The 15,886-nt window shown below is 39.1% G+C and overlaps 1 pseudogene across 1 annotated transcript; it reads left to right on the top strand.

The window, feature by feature from the left end:
* Positions 1–14,607: 14,607 nt before the first annotated feature.
* LOC308611976 (cytochrome c-like) lies at positions 14,608–15,239 on the top strand (annotated as a pseudogene). The gene has a single exon. The product of its transcript is annotated as a cytochrome c-like (transcript).
* Positions 15,240–15,886: the final 647 nt, after the last annotated feature.

The raw sequence follows: 15,886 nt of genomic DNA, 5'->3' as shown, positions 1-15,886 counted from the left end.
TAATTGCTCTGCCATCCTCAACTGTGGCTTCCATCCCCTGACCTAATGTGGCTGCTCCAGCTCCAGCCATCATCTCTGCCTTCAACCAGCAGGAAAAGAGAAAAGCATAGAGGAATGCATGCTTCTTTCTCTTGAGGGCATAATCTCAAATTTTTGCACATAGTATTTGTTCAGGTACAACCATACCAGAAGACATAATGAAGTAGTGAGATGCTTGCACCTATGCATAGAATCGCTGTGAATATAACAGCCGCAAATGCAGCTTCATACCAGGATCCTGGTTTATGTTGAGGCAGCATTATTTTGGGTGATTTTCTAAAATGGTATACATACAACTCTTAGTAAAATTTGGAATAAAACAACATAAAAGCTTCCCTCAATTTATATAGCTTTTGCATTTTTGAAAGAAACTGTGTTAAAACAGTGCAAAATAAACCTAAAAAACTTTGTGTTGGATATGAAATAGAATTAGATCCTAGGCTTGGATAATTATAAGCAAGTTTTTCACCTACAGAAATGTCTAGCAGAATGTTTGAAAGTCATGGGGTGTGGATCAATTCTTGTTGTGTGGGACTTTCCTATACTTTATGGTACATTTACCATCCCTGGCCCTGACCATGCAGTTCCCTCCTCTAGTTACTCTAACAACCAATACAGCTCCACAAATTTCCAAAATGTCTCCTAGGGACAGTACAACTCATATAGATAGCTCTAGAGCTACAAGGTATGTTGACACCTGGTCTAACGTCCAACATAACACAGATAACAATTTTAACATATAGTTTGCAATGGTGTAATGAAGGATCATCAGATTTCTAACCATTAATATCTATATCATTGCCACCCATCACCCAGTGCTGATATAATTCAAGGATTCAATGATATAATTCAAGGATTCTTTTAGGACAACATGCCACTTACCAGTACCAGATCTTGTACTTGTTATGATTTTAAGCTGCTATATAAAGGAACCCTAAATTGGCCAGATGTTTATTTCCTTCTTATGTAAAAGTTTTCCTAGGCATTTCAGGACTGATATGTACAGATTGATAATTTGGGGACCTTGGGTACATCTTTCTTTTTGCTCTGCCATTCTCAAATATATTTTCATTTCATGCATCTAACATGGCTGCTCTAGCTCTAGCTACTATATCTGTATTCCAACAGTGAAAAGGGAAAAGATTTTTTTAAAAGGCATAATCTTTCCCTTTAAAGGAAAGTCTCAAAATCTACACAGACAACTTCTGCTTGTATCTCTTTCTCCAGAATTTAATATTTTTATTTTTGAGCTTCTAAACATACAGATTGTTGGTAATATTGTTCTACCAGACAAGTGGCATAGTGAAATGAACCCCAAACTAGAAATTCTGATTCTGGCTGTGCTGCTAACGAGCTGCTAGATCCCAGGCAGGTCATTTAACTTCTATGATTCTGTTTCTCCATCTGCAAAACAAGAAAAGGAGAACTTAATAGGTTATTTCAAATTTCCAAAATCCAGATTATACTATAAAGTCGATCTTAGGACTAAACTTAATCCTTAAGCCCTTTTTTCCCTAACAATTACCCAGTCTATTCAGTCTATTCGTTGTAAGTGATAGATTTTTATTTTCAGAAGTCCTTCCAGTGTTACAAAGTACATTAAGAACATAGAATTTAATGAAAAAAACTTATGTCTTTGCCATAATTCTTTTAGACAAATACATATTGAGTACTTATCACATGCTAGACACTGAATTAGACACTGGAGATTTAATGGTGAACAAGATAGGCACAATTTCCTCCCTTATACAGATAAATAGACAGAAAATAATTGTAGTTTATAGCAAGCGCTATGAAAGAAATGTATACATGTCTAAACGAGAGCCTAACAGAGGTGACCAAGTTTAGATAGGGTTATCACAAAAGCCCAAACAGAGACATTTAGGGGAGAATGAGCTGGCTATGCAAATCGTAGGGATGGGGAGAACATTCCAGACAGAGGGAACAACCTGTGCAAAGGCTGTACGACAGGGAGGGGGCAGGATGGGGTGGGTGGAATGACCAGGGTGGCTGCAGAATAGTGAGGGACGAGGGAGAAGGAAAGTGACCCAAGAAGAGAGTGTAAAAATAAACAGGGATGAGATCATACAGATACTAATATGCCCTGATAATGAATTTGGATGTATACCAGTTTATTTTCAGGGACAGGTTAAGACACTGAAGTGGGGGACCTCCCTGGTGGCGCAGTGGTTAAGAATCCTCCTGCCAATACAGGGGACACGGGTTTGAGCCCTGGTCCAGGAAGATCCCACATGCCACAAAGCAACTAAGCCCATGCGCCACAGCTACTGAGCCTGTGCTCTAGAACCTGCGAGCCACAATTACTGAGCCCACATGCTACAGCTACTGAAGCCCACATGCCTAGAGCCCGTGCTCTGCAACAAGAGAAGCCACCGCAATGAGAAGCCCATGCACCTCAATGAAGAGTAGCCCCTGCTCGCCGCAAAGAGAGAAAGCCCACATGCAGCAACGAAGACCCAACACAGCCAAAAATAAATAAATTTTTTAAAAGGCATTGAAGGGGTTCAAACGGGAATTATGTGAATCAATTTTCAGTTTAGTGTCATATCTGCTTTTGGTAAAAGGAAATAAAAGAGAGAGGAGAAAAAATAATCCAGGGAGAAATGATAGCAATTAAGACAGAGGGGTGGCAATAAGAGAGAGAGAGAGAAAAATCTGCAAAGTGCAGTTTAAAAGGTTTAATTAATTCTACGTCATATTGCAGAACCAAGAACCAATCACATTTTGAGGTCCTACCATATGTCCCGTATGGCAGACACATGATTGTCCCTGCCCACTGGGAACTGATAATTTATTAGGGGAACAATTAACAAATAAAAAGTCGTATCAGTAATCTCATAGAGCCTCCCCTGGCACCTTATAAAAAGTCATTTTTTTGTGTTAACAGGGAAAATATGTGGAAATATAAAAATATTTTTACGTTATATCATTGCTGGTGCTTATTGTATTTATAGCCTGATTTTCCTGTGCCAGTAACCAGAACGTGACCAACGTTCAAATAGGTATTTCATTCTTTTCCACATACATACTTTTTCTTTAGGAAAAATTTAGGCCAGGTCTTAGACATAGGGTAGATACCAGATTGTAGCAGTTGGGGGGAAGGTTAAAAGAACACTCAATTTAGACATTATCAGCATATCTAAGCTCTCACGCACAACTGCCTACAAAGATCCTGAACTCTGGCCTCTTCACAGATCCACTTTTTTTTTTTTTAATTTAACTGTAATTGATTTACAATATTGTATTAGTTTCAGACGTTCAGCTTCAGATCCTTTTCCATTATAGGTTATTATAAGATATTGAATACAGTTCTCTGTGCTTTACAGTAAATACTTTTGTTTATTTTATTTATATGGTGTGTATCTGTTAATCCCATATTCCTAATTTATCCCTCCCCCTCCCCTTTCCCCTTTGGTAACCATAAATTTGTTTTCTATGTCTGTGAGTCTGTTTTCATTTTTGTAAATAAGTTGATTTGTTTTTTTTTTTTTGCTGTACACGGGCCTCTCACTGTTGTGGCCTCTCCCACTGCGGAGCACAGGCTCTGGACGTGCAGGCTCAGCGGCCATGGCTCATGGGCCCAGCTGCTCCATGGCATGTGGGATCTTCCCGGACCGGGGCATGAACCCGTGTCCTCTGCATCGGCAGGTGGACTCTCAACCACTGCGCCACCAGGGAAGCCCTGTATTATTTTTTTAGATTCCACATATAAGTGATATTATATAATATTTGTCTTTCTCTGTTTGACTTATTTCACTTAGTATGATAATCTCTATGTCCATCCATGTTGCTGTAAATGGCAATATTTCATTATTTTCTATGGCTGAGTAATATTCCATTGTATGTATATACCACATCTTCTTTATTCATTCATCTGTCAATGGACACTTAAGTTGCTTCCATGTCTTGGCTATTGTAAATTGTGCTGCTGTGAACACTGGGGTGCATGTATCTTTTGAATTGAGTTCTTGTCTTTTCCAGATATATGCCCAGGAGTGGGATTGCTGGATCATATGGTAACTCTATTTTTAACTTTTTAAGGAACCTCCATACTGTTTTCCATAGTAGCTGCACCAATTTACATTCCCACCAACAGTGTAGAAGGGTTCCCTTTTCTCCACACTCTCTTTAGCGTATATTATTTGTAGACATTTTGATGATGGCCATTCTGACCAGTGTGAGGTGATATCTCATCTCATTGTAGTTTTGATTTGCATTTCTCTAATAATTAGCAACACTGAACATCTTTCCACATGCCTGTTGGCCATCTGTATGCCTTCTTTGGAGAAATGTCTATTTAGGTCTTCTGCCCATTTTGTGATTGGGTTGTTTATTTTTTTTTTTATTTTGAGTTGTATGAGCTGTCCGTATATTTTGGAAATTAAGCCCTTGTCAGTCACATAGTTTGCAAATACTTTCTCCCAGTTTACAGGTTCCCTTTTCATTTTGTTTATGGTTTCCTTTGCTGTGCAAAAGCTTATAAGTTTGATTAGGTCCAGTTTGTTTATTTTTGCTTTTATTTATTTTGCCTTGAGAGACTGATCTAAGAAAATATTACTAGGACTTATGTCCGAGAATGTTTTGCTTATGTTCTCTTCTAAGGAGTTTTATGGCTGTACTATATTTAAGCCTTTAAGCCATTCTGAGTTTATTTTTGTGTATGGTGTGAGGGAGTGTTCTAACTTCATTGATTTACATGAGACTTTCCAGCTTTCCCAACACCACTTGCCTAAGAGACTGTCTTTTCTCCACTATATATTCTTGCCTCCTTTGTCGAAGATTAATTAACCGAGGGGTGTGGGTTAATTTCTGGGATCTCTATTCTGTTCCACTGATCCACTTGTCTGTTTTCGTGTCACTACCACACGTTTTGATTACTGTAGCTTTGAAGTACTATCTAAAGTCTGGAAGGATTATGCCTCAAGCTTTGTTCTTTTTCCTCAGGATTGCTTTAGCAATTCTAGGTCTTCTGTGGTTCCATATCAATTTTAGGATTATTTGTTCTAGCTCTTCACACATCCAGTTTTGTGAACACTTCTGCATAAATAATAGACAAACTCATAGATGGCCAACATAGGCTATTTGCTTTCTAGAAATTATAAGAAACAGATTTAATTTCAAATAAGAAAATTAGACCAAATATAGCAAATGGTCTCATTTAAAATAACCAGTACACTGTATTAGGAATATCTTTTCAAATAAATATCTTGGAATAAACTGAGAGTAACTTGCCTCAGACTTAAAAGTCCTAGATGAAGAATTACACTTTTGCTACTTAAATTATACTTTGAGGGGCTTCCCTAGTGGTGCAGTGGTTAAGAATCCGCCTGCCAGTTCAGGGGACATGGGTTCGAGCCCTGGTCTGGGAAGATTCCACATGCCGCAGAGCAACTAAGCCCTCGTACCACAACTACTGAAGCCCGTACTCCACAACAAGAGAAGCCACTGCAATGAGAAGCCCATGCACTGCAATGAAGACCACTCGCCACAACTAGAGAAAGCCCACGTGCAGCAACAAAGACCCATCGCAGCCAAAAATAAATTAATTAAATAAATAAATTTAAAATATATTTATATACTTTGAGGCAAATTTTCAAAAAATATTGACATTGGAGAACTTGTGATAGCCTCATGGCATAGGGTTTGCACTTGATACCACGAGTTCAAAAACTACCTGACTTTCACATTCGTAACAATAACCCCAGTTCTTGTGGATGGTAATGTGGATGGCCCTCTGAGTTTGTGAAGAACAACTGGGATAAGGAAAATTAAAAGAAGTCAGAGGCCTAACATTCCCATTCCCATATTGCCTTTTGCAAGAGTAGGGAATGGTAGTTCTGATATCCTGGACACAATTTAAACTGAGTAATAACACTTTGCCTACTTAAATGCCCCCTGTAGTTTCAATTAGCTGGGCGTGCTTCTGAACATTCTTTTGCTGTTAGGCGAGGCATTTTACAGCCGGCATGCATTGCTTCCGTGGCGAACAAAAGGGTGTTCTGGTGAGTAAAAGAGTGTTCTCATCTAGAGCCAACTTTTCAAACCTGTGCAAGAGTAAGGATATAATTTAAACATTTATAATGTACAGTGTGGCGACCATAGTTACTAACACTGTATTGAATAACTGAAAGTTACTAAGAGAGAAAATCCTAAAAGTACCCAAGAAAAAAAATTCTGAAACTTTATATGGGGACAGATTTTAACTAGACTTGTTGTGGTGATCATTTTGCAAGTATACAAATATCAAGTCATTATGTTATACACCTGAAATTAATATAATGTTGTATGTAAATTATACAGCAATAAAAAAATAAAACAGGGCTTCCCTGGTGGCGCAGTGGTTGAGAATCTGCCTGCCGATGTAGGGGACACAAGTTCGTGCCCCGGTCCAGGAAGATCCCACATGCCGCGGAGTGGCTGGGCCCGTGAGCCATGGCCGCTGAGCCTGCGCGTCCGGAGCCTGTGCTCCACAACGGGAGAGGCCACAACAGTGAGAGGCCCACATACCGCAAAATAAATAAATAAATAAATATAAATAAATTAATTAAATAAAATAAACAGGCCCTAATTTGCAATACATTTTCTGAATAGTAGGGTCAATAACACTTGTATAACATTTCTAATCCTAGGAAAGGCATAAAATCCAAGAATATAGTGGTCTACTCTTTTGATTATCAATTCAATAAATAGAGTCATGGCATTATTGCTATGGGGTGCCTAGTTAATAACCACACAATAACACTCCAAAGCTCAAAAGAAATATAAAGGATATTCATAATTCAGCAATGGATTATTCAAATTTTACAGCTAACAAGTTTGGGATATGCTGGGTTGAATAAAGTTAAAAACATTTTATTTTGTTTTCACAGTGCCTTAATAATATGCTAATTCTTATTTTGACCTCCAAGAAAAGGATACAGTATGTGGAACTATATTTTCCCAATTCATGTGACTATAGAACCCTGGAACATGTGTTACTATACATGGTATGTAGTTACACTGATTATCCTCTCTGCTTGCCTTAAGGGTCTCGTTCTCTCACTTCCCTGAAGTCATTTGCCCAAATGGCAACTTCTCGGTGGTGCCTACTCTCACTAACTTGTTTAAAATGCCAACCTCTACCCTTAACCCATTTAGCAATCCTGGTTTGCCTTATCTTGCTTTACCTTTTATCCATTGCATTTATCATCTACATAATTATGTAATTTATTATGTTTATGTTCTGACTCCTTCCATTAGAAAGAGAGCCTCAGGAAGGCAGGATCTTTTACTTTTATTTTACTTTGCTGCATCTCCAGTTGTTAGAACAGGGCCTAGCTTATATTAGGTTCTCAGTAAATATTTGTTGAATGAAGAAAAAAAGGGAATGTTTTTCACATGTTTTTAAAAGTCAAGATGTGTCTTGTAAACGATATGTTTCCTTTTCTCCTGTTAATGATGTATGTTACAGTCAGTTATGTCTTAGAATCTAGGAAATATTATCAGGGGACACTTGCATTCTTTTGGAACTCACTGCTGCCAGAATTAATTTAGTATGTGTTAAGAAAAAAAGAGTTCAATGTCATTTATGACTTTCCTTTCTCTAATTTTTATCACTCCCCTTCCTCCACCTGAAATTAATTTCTTGCCAAGTTGCCAAGCCCTGCCAACTCCATTTCAATAATAACTTCCTCATTAATGTCCTTGCCTCCTTTCCCGCTAGGAAGGGCACATGGTAGGGGGGACGGCTGGCAATAATGCGGGGAGGAGGCCAGAAGCTTATCGGAGGTGGCCTTTGATACAATTAGACTTTCTGTGAGAAGCAGTAGTGAGCCACTGTATTGGTTTAAGCAAGATTAGAATTTTAAGAAAGTTATCTCTGACAGTGATGTATCAAATGGCCCAGACATCAGTGTGATTCTCATTTCCAATTCTGCACTAACTCTTTTTTTACTTTTTTTTTTTTTTTTTTTTTTGCGGTACATGGGCCTCTCACTGTTGTAACCTCTCCCGTTGCGGAGCACAGGCTCCGGACGTGCAGGCTCAACGGCCATGGCTTACGGGCCCAGCCACTCCACAGCATGTGGGATCTTCCCAGACCGGGGCACGAACCCGTGTCCCCTGCATTGGTAGGCGGACTCTCAACCACTGCGCCACCAGGGAAGCCCCTGCACTAACTCTTAACTTCCCTTCTTGTGATGCTCTTTCCATCGATTTCTCATCTACTCTCTCTTTGGTCACCTACTCACATCTCAGACCTACTAGTTCTCCAAGAGTCTGCGTATGCAGCAAAGACACAGGCTCAATGACACAGGCCCTGTCCCGTCTCCTCTGAGATCTTTTTGGCCTCCATGCATAGACGGACCACAAGAAAAGGGTCAAAGGGAGGAAGGGGAGAAAGGGAGAAGCTTGACATACAATTCTTATTATGATCTCCAAATATTCTGATATAATGTAAAGTAATCCCATTTTACAAATGAGGGAACTTCAGTTCAAAAAGATTAAGTATTTGGGAATTCCCTGGTGGTCCAGTGGTTAGAACTCGGCACTTTCACTGCCAGGAGCCCAGGTTCAATCCCTGGTTGGAGAAATAAGATCCTGCAAGCCATGCAGCACAGCCAGAAAAAAGAAAAAAAAAAAGCGAGAGAAAAGATTAAGTATTTTACTGAATTTCACGTAGGAAGTGAGGTTTAAGCCTAAAGCCTCCCAAAAGGATAAGAGAATAAAACTGGCTGACTTTCACTGAACCCATTCTAGAGAGTAAGGTGTATGTTTTACATGAATTATCGCATTTAAATTCCAACAGCTTTATGAGAAGCTGCATTTCTTATCCCCGTTTTATAGATCAGGAGCCTAAAGTTAGAAAGATTAAGTAATTTGTCTAAGTTCACGCTTCTTGGAAATGGTGATTCTAGGAGTAGAGCCCATTTTATCTAACTGATGCGAGAGGTCCCAACCCCCATATTATCAATTAACTCCAGTGTTTTCCACTATGCCATCTTACTTCATGTGGCATGGACAAGGACACATTTCTGGCCCAGCCCTGACCATCACTACTGGTCTGTAGGCCTTGGTATAGGTGAGCCCTCTACCCTCCGCTGTCAACATGCTGGCAGCAGCCATTTATCCTGCCATTGTTTTGTGGGGAGAAGGAACCACTCTGGACAGATCAGTGCCCTGAAAATAGAAGGTCCTTTTTACCATGTTTTTTCCTGTTTCATTTTAACGATTTATATCCCCTCCACCACCACTTCTACCACCTTCCCCTACAATTGTGGGGAAGGGACAAAACTCTAAAGGTTAAGATACAAAATTACAGTTAAATTTCAACTATCTAATCAAAAAAGTCCCATATAAATTTTAAATGTTTACCTTTATTTTTCTGCTCAGGACTGTGGGTTGCATGGGGGCTTGGCAGCATTTCATTTGGAAACCCAGGGACTGGCTTCTCCCTTTTTTCTTTCATATTCATTTGCGGTTGGGTTTCTATAGTTGAGGTTTGGGGTAGAGGCATCTAAATTAGATAGCTGTTAATTTGTATCAGAGGAGTTATTACCCAAAATACTATGATACAAAGATTGGCACAAATAAAGGCTTAGAAAAATTTAATTCCCATAGATGTGATATGACAAAATAATAAAGAAAAATCATAAGCATCACAAATGTATTTACACTATACTCAGATGTGAAAGAAATGGGGTTACTTTATTTAAGAATAGGGCTTCCTTCACAATCCAACACCCACCAGGTAGTTTAGAAAACATATTTTAGTTAAGTTTAAATTGTTGGTTCAATGTTATTTGGTAATTCAGTCCATCTCTTTATGTAACCCAGTTTCTGCCTAGGTGAGTCAGGGAAATGCTTGTCAAGAGTTCTGCCCTCTCCACCTGGATATACACACGATGAATAAGGCGTATGTAATCTTATAAGAGGTAGACTCCTCGAGTGTATTATGTATCTTCTAAGCTCTCCTGGTTTGGTCTATTCCCAGAGCTGGTGACATCCTACAGTGACTTGTCCCTACCCTGGGCAATCTGATGCCCCCATTGCTAGAAACTGACTTTGGTGATAATCATTCATGTTTACTTAACTCTGACAATGCTCTGGGGCACCATTTATGCTTACTGATTGGGCCCTCATCTCCACTTTTGATGACAAAATGTATTCCCTGGCATGTTACTGTGACCTCATTGGGAATTTAGTCTACAGTGGGTGGCTTTATTCCCCTTAGGCAACCTCCTTCGGCAAAGTTGCTAGGCAGGTCCTTCAACTACTTTCAGTCAGATCTTTCTAGTTCATTCCGAACCAGGATGCTCCAAAACTTCTGGATAGCTGTCATATCATACACGAGCTGAGGGAGACTCTAAGGGGCTTAAACTCAGACCTCTGTGTGCAAAACCATGTTAAGCCATTAAATTTAATTTGCTGTAACAGCCTCCATGTTTAAGCAGAAGTTTGTAAGGCAATAGCTTCCAATATCCTTGTGGAGGGCAAAAGCCACTCTCCTCAGCATTTCCCCCAACCTCTCTAGAACATCTCTTCAATTCTCTTCTCCCACTGAACACCTCCCTACCCCAGGAATTAGTGTAGAGAAGAAGAACTGGAGCAGTACTCACTTACCTTTCTACCTTCTTCTACCCAGAATCCAATAGGAACTGAGAAGCCAGGCATGTCCTGCTTTCTTCCTAACCTGTCCCACTTTCCTCTCATTTAAGACTCTAGTATTTTTTGGCCAGCTTCTCAATATGTTAAAGAAGAAATAAAGGAATTTAGAAAATCCTTTTCTTTACAATGACCCAAATTTCATGACTACTGTCTCAAAAGAGTCAGTTTATGAAATCCAAAACTGATCAATGGCTTCTTTGTTCTAACCCTGGGAATGCCCACCTTCTTCCCTGGGGCTATATGCTCAAGAGGTAGAAGGGAACTTGATTTGCAAGGGAACTCAATTTAAAGGAGAAGTGTAAGTACTTTGATTTATTATTTCAGATGATTCAAATATGATTTCAAATAATTCTCATTATAGCTCCCACTAAGATAACAACATTAGTCTCTGACTACGTCAGATTCTGTGCACCAACATTATTTTATTTTTTTACTTAACTCTTACAATAACCCTATTATGAAAGTCTTATTACACCTAATTTCAGAGAAGAAAACCAAGGCTCAGAATGGTTCACACAGCTGGTAAGGAGTTCTTGCTCTTATCCACTGCAGGCTAGAATAGTTTTTTTCAGTTTGTCTACAACTCACAGAAGAAATACAATTTATGTCACAATCCAGATATACACATAACAAAGCAAGAGTTTCATATAACAATATTTAATTTCCACTCATTTTCTTATATTTCATGCAATCTATTCCTTTCTTTTTTTTTTTTTAATGCTGTCACAACCTACTAAATTGACTTCACAACCTATTAAAGGGTCATAATTGACAGTTGAAAAATGCTTCTCCAGCACCTGCAGTATCAGCATTACTGAATTCTAATAGAAATTACTTCAAACTATTTAGCCATTTGGAAATCAGGCTAAGGTAATTTTTTGTGTACAAGCTGTAATTGGGAGAGCATGAGTATGAAAGACTTGAAGCAAGTAAAATAGTGAGTAAAATGTCAAATAAATACTAAGTAGCTTTAAAACTACTTGGCAAGAAGAAATCCAGATGCTGAATAAACATAGATTTGTAGTTTAAACACTTACCATTTCACAAAGTCATCTTTTTAAATTTGGCCTCTCAGAACTTATATCTAGATATTTTCACCCTCCATTTTGATCTGCAGACTTAATTATATCTAGGATTTTAATTTTTTTCCCCAAGGATTTAGATTAAAATACAGCATTAGTTCCTTCAAAATTTTATTCCAAATCTCTAAATAGTTTCAAAAGAGAAAGGCTTTCCTGAGCTCAAAATTCTTGGATGATAAAGGATTTGTCAGTGGACATTCTGCACTTAGAATAAGCAAGATAAACCTAGGATTGATAACGCCAATTAATAATTTTGGAATGAATGAGTGACATATCAGGAAACAGAAGGTTCAGAAAGTGTTCAAGAATTTCAAGGTCATAATCTTTTTTCTAGATACAGCGCCATTGAGAAGAAACTAGCACTGGGGGTTTCAGGAGAGGGTTAAAAAAAAAAGTATAAACAAGGTTGTGGAAGGAGAAACTCATATAACCTGCAGGGGGCACTAAGGTACTTTTAGAGAAAGAATCAGATGAATGGGCATGAAAGGTACCTGTTATCCCAAATGTAAGGAGGCAAATGGGAAGAAAGGAGTAGATGTCTTCGTTTATCATTCCTCATATGGTTCTGCTACTTGCTGCTTTCTTTCTCAAGTAGGCAGCCTAGATAGCAATCAGTGATTATAAAAGATAAACTACTAAATGATAGGAAAGGAAAAAAAAATCCAAAAAAGAAGCTTCTTTCTATGGATTTGATAAATGAGCCATTGCCACCTAATAACTCCAGGATTTACCATTTAGTCAGGATTAGGAAATCCAAGGAGAAATGTTCAGAGCTCATGACATATTGATTATTGGCAGAGCAGTGGTAAATTACTTAAAGGAGTCTTAGTTCTTCCTTTATACGGTAGGGTCAAAAGGAGACCACAGATGGAAGACTCAGGTCAATGCCTTATTTTGCAGGATTGCTTCTCAGGAAGGAATGGATTGGATTAAGAATGATGCCCAGGGGCTTCCCTGGTGGCGCAGTGGTTGAGAGTCCGCCTACCGATGCAGGGGACACAGGTTCGTGCCCCGGTCCGGGAAGATCCCACATGCCGCAGAGCGGCTGGGCCCGTGAGCCATGGCCGCTGAGACTGTGCGTCCAGAGCCTGTGCTCCGCAACGGGAGAGGCCACAACAGTGAGAGGCCTGCGTACCGCAAAAAAAAAAAAAAAAAAAAAAAATTGATGCCCAGCAATACCCTTACATTTGTATAAACTTAACAGTTTGGAAAGCCCTTTTGTAAAACCCAGTTTGCTCCTCTTGATGACCTTTTTTTTTTTTTTTTTTTTTTGCGGTACGCAGGCCTCACTGTTGTGCTCTCTTCCGTTGCGTAGCACAGGCTCCAGATGCGCAGCCTCAGCCGCTCCGCGGCATGTGGGATCTTCCTGGACCGGGGCACGAACCCGCGTCCCCTGCAGCGACAGGCGGACTCTCAACCACTGCGCCACCAGGGAAGCCCCTTGTTGACCATTTTATATTTGAAGGTTTATGGAGGTTAACTGGTTTTCCTAAGTCACACACTAAATTTCAGAGAGGGGTCTTTAATGAAAATATTTATTTCTAGTGAGTTTTAATAGATCACTGTGCTGCTCTACCAACCAAGTGTGTTTGGAGGGATTTATTCACGATGGGAAAATTCTGTTACCAGTCCAAGAGCTGTCAATTTATATTTTAAAATGAAAATCAAATGGCAGATAGTCACAAAGCAAAATAAGGAAAATTTCCCATCACATGCTTTGTAGTTCCAAGAAGCTAACAGGAGTTTTCACAACATTGTTGAGCCAACACAAATGGCTAATCTTAACAGTACGTGAAATTGGCAGTCATGCTGTCTGCCTGATCAACAATATTCCATGCTGCTTGAAATTTATCTTGTTACAACTCCTCTGGGTGAAAGTATCATTTCCAAGAGGTCCCTGTCAGAAAGTAAATAGAATTCTAATAATAAAAGTTAGTAGAAGTAGAACCATTCATGCCTTCCCTCCACCTGGCCCTCCCCTTTTAAAAACTTCATTTATTTCATATATTTCAAAGCCTGAAAGCCAAAGGGAATCTGGAGTCAAAACAGGAAGAACAGGTTTGGGTGTGAACTCCAGGGGGAAGCCTCAGGTCTCATGATGAGACACAATGATGTCATGAGTTTGAGAGTGGCTTTGAATTCAGACACAGGGTGGAAACCCAGCTCTGCCCCTTAGAAGTACTTAGACTTATTGAGCCTTATTTTCATATTTGTGAAATAGGGATAAAATACTGATCATGAAAGTTGATGTAAGGATCAGAAATAATACATGTAAATGTGTGGCACATAATAAATCCTCAGTAAATGGTAACTAGAATTTGGGGTCCCTGAGGCTTGGTGAGAAATGTGGCCCAGAGCAATGTTGAAAGCCCTGAAGACAGTTTGCCCTCTTCCCAAGCCTGCCTGCAGCTAGCCCTGACTTCAGGTCTTATTGTGGGTCTGCATATGCAACAGGCCAAAGACCCTGTCAGAAGACATCTTTTGTCTGAGTGTCACTTTAAGTTCCTAAGTGTAAGGATTTATTATACTTTGATTTGTACGAGTCCTCTAAGATCAAAGATGGATTCTGAATGTTAGTTGTCAAATGAACGAACAATTGTGGAAATATAAAAGCAAGCAATTCATGTTGCCTTAGTAATAGCTCATTTGCAAAATCTAATATGCTATTACATTGACATATTTCCTCATTTCGTCTATTAAATCCTCCGTGTTAGTAAAACTAGTTTGTCACAACCAAATGCTGCAATTATGTACATTTACGTACACTTTCTATGTGTATAGTCTGCCTATAGTGTCTAAAGAAAGCTGGGTCTGATTTGAAAAAAATCAGGAAATGAAGGTCCAAATTGAATAACAGCCTCTGCATTTCAAATATCTTTGAGTGTAGCTACATTAAAAAAAATATCTTCTGAAGTTCATACCTTTCTAAAACTTTTATTCTTCTAACACATCAGTGAATTAAAAGTTGTTCTTAGATTAGAGAGCGGGACATACGGCTTGCGAGCGGGAACGTCTTAGTCGTACACAGAGAAAGAACGATTTAAAAATGGGTGATGTTGAGAAGGGCAAGAAGATTTTTGTTCAGAAGTGTGCCCAGTGCCATACTGTGGAGAAGGGAGGCAAGCACAAGACTGGGCCAAATCTCCATGGTCTGTGTGGGCGAAAGACAGGTCAGGCTGTCAGATTCTCTTACACAGATGCCAACAAGAACAAAGGCATCACCTCTGGGGAGAGGAGACGCTGATGGAGTATTTGGAGAATCCCAAGAAGTACATCCCTGGGACAAAAATGATCTTCGCTGGCATTAAGAAGAAGGGAGAAAGGGCAGACTTGATAGCTTATCTCAGAAAAGCTACTAATGAGTAATAGTTGGCCACTGCCTTATTTATTATGAAACAAATGTCTCATGACTTTTTATGTGTACCATATTTAAATTGATCTCATACACTAGAATTCAGATCATGAATAGCTGATGTAATATTTCTGTTCTGATTTCAATAGATTGGCTGTGGCTAAATGAATATGGTCAGCTTTTTGAATTTTGATAGTAATTCTGGTTCAGCAAGTACTATCACTGTTTTCCCCTTCTAAAGAGATGATTAAACTTGAATAAGGAATGTTAAACTTTTCAGGGATATGGTGAATGCCTTCTCAAACCCTATAGGAGATTGGTTTTATATTTAGATTTCTATAACTGGTTATATTAATATAGTTAAATATTGAGAAGCTCCCTTCACTGTCTCATAGACCAACAAGATTCACCTGTGTTTCAAGTTGTGTTCATTCACCTGTTAAGGCAAGGGCTGAAGATACACTGACAATGTCCACTTTATCTTTTTGGTCTTAAATATGTCAATTTAATTAAAATTCGCCATCTAAAAAAAAAAAAAAGTTCTTAAAAAAAAAAAATCTCAAGCTGAAAAACCTCTGAACACAGACACCGTGAATTGAAACACCCCCAGGTGAACAGTAGGGTGTAAATGGGACTACTCATGAGATACTGCACTGGAGGGGGGGATTCACTTTCCTGTTCCCTGATCTGTTATTCTAATCTTCCATCCAGGACTTGGCCTATTTTATTTGAATTTGTCTGCATTTGG

This window comes from Mesoplodon bidens (genome assembly GCF_964165515.1).
Source record: "Mesoplodon bidens genome assembly, chromosome: 2".
In the NCBI taxonomy this organism is placed as follows: Eukaryota; Metazoa; Chordata; class Mammalia; order Artiodactyla; family Ziphiidae; genus Mesoplodon; species Mesoplodon bidens.
The sequence above is the reverse complement of the archived record's forward strand: the minus strand, read 5'-3'. Positions and strand labels throughout refer to the sequence as shown.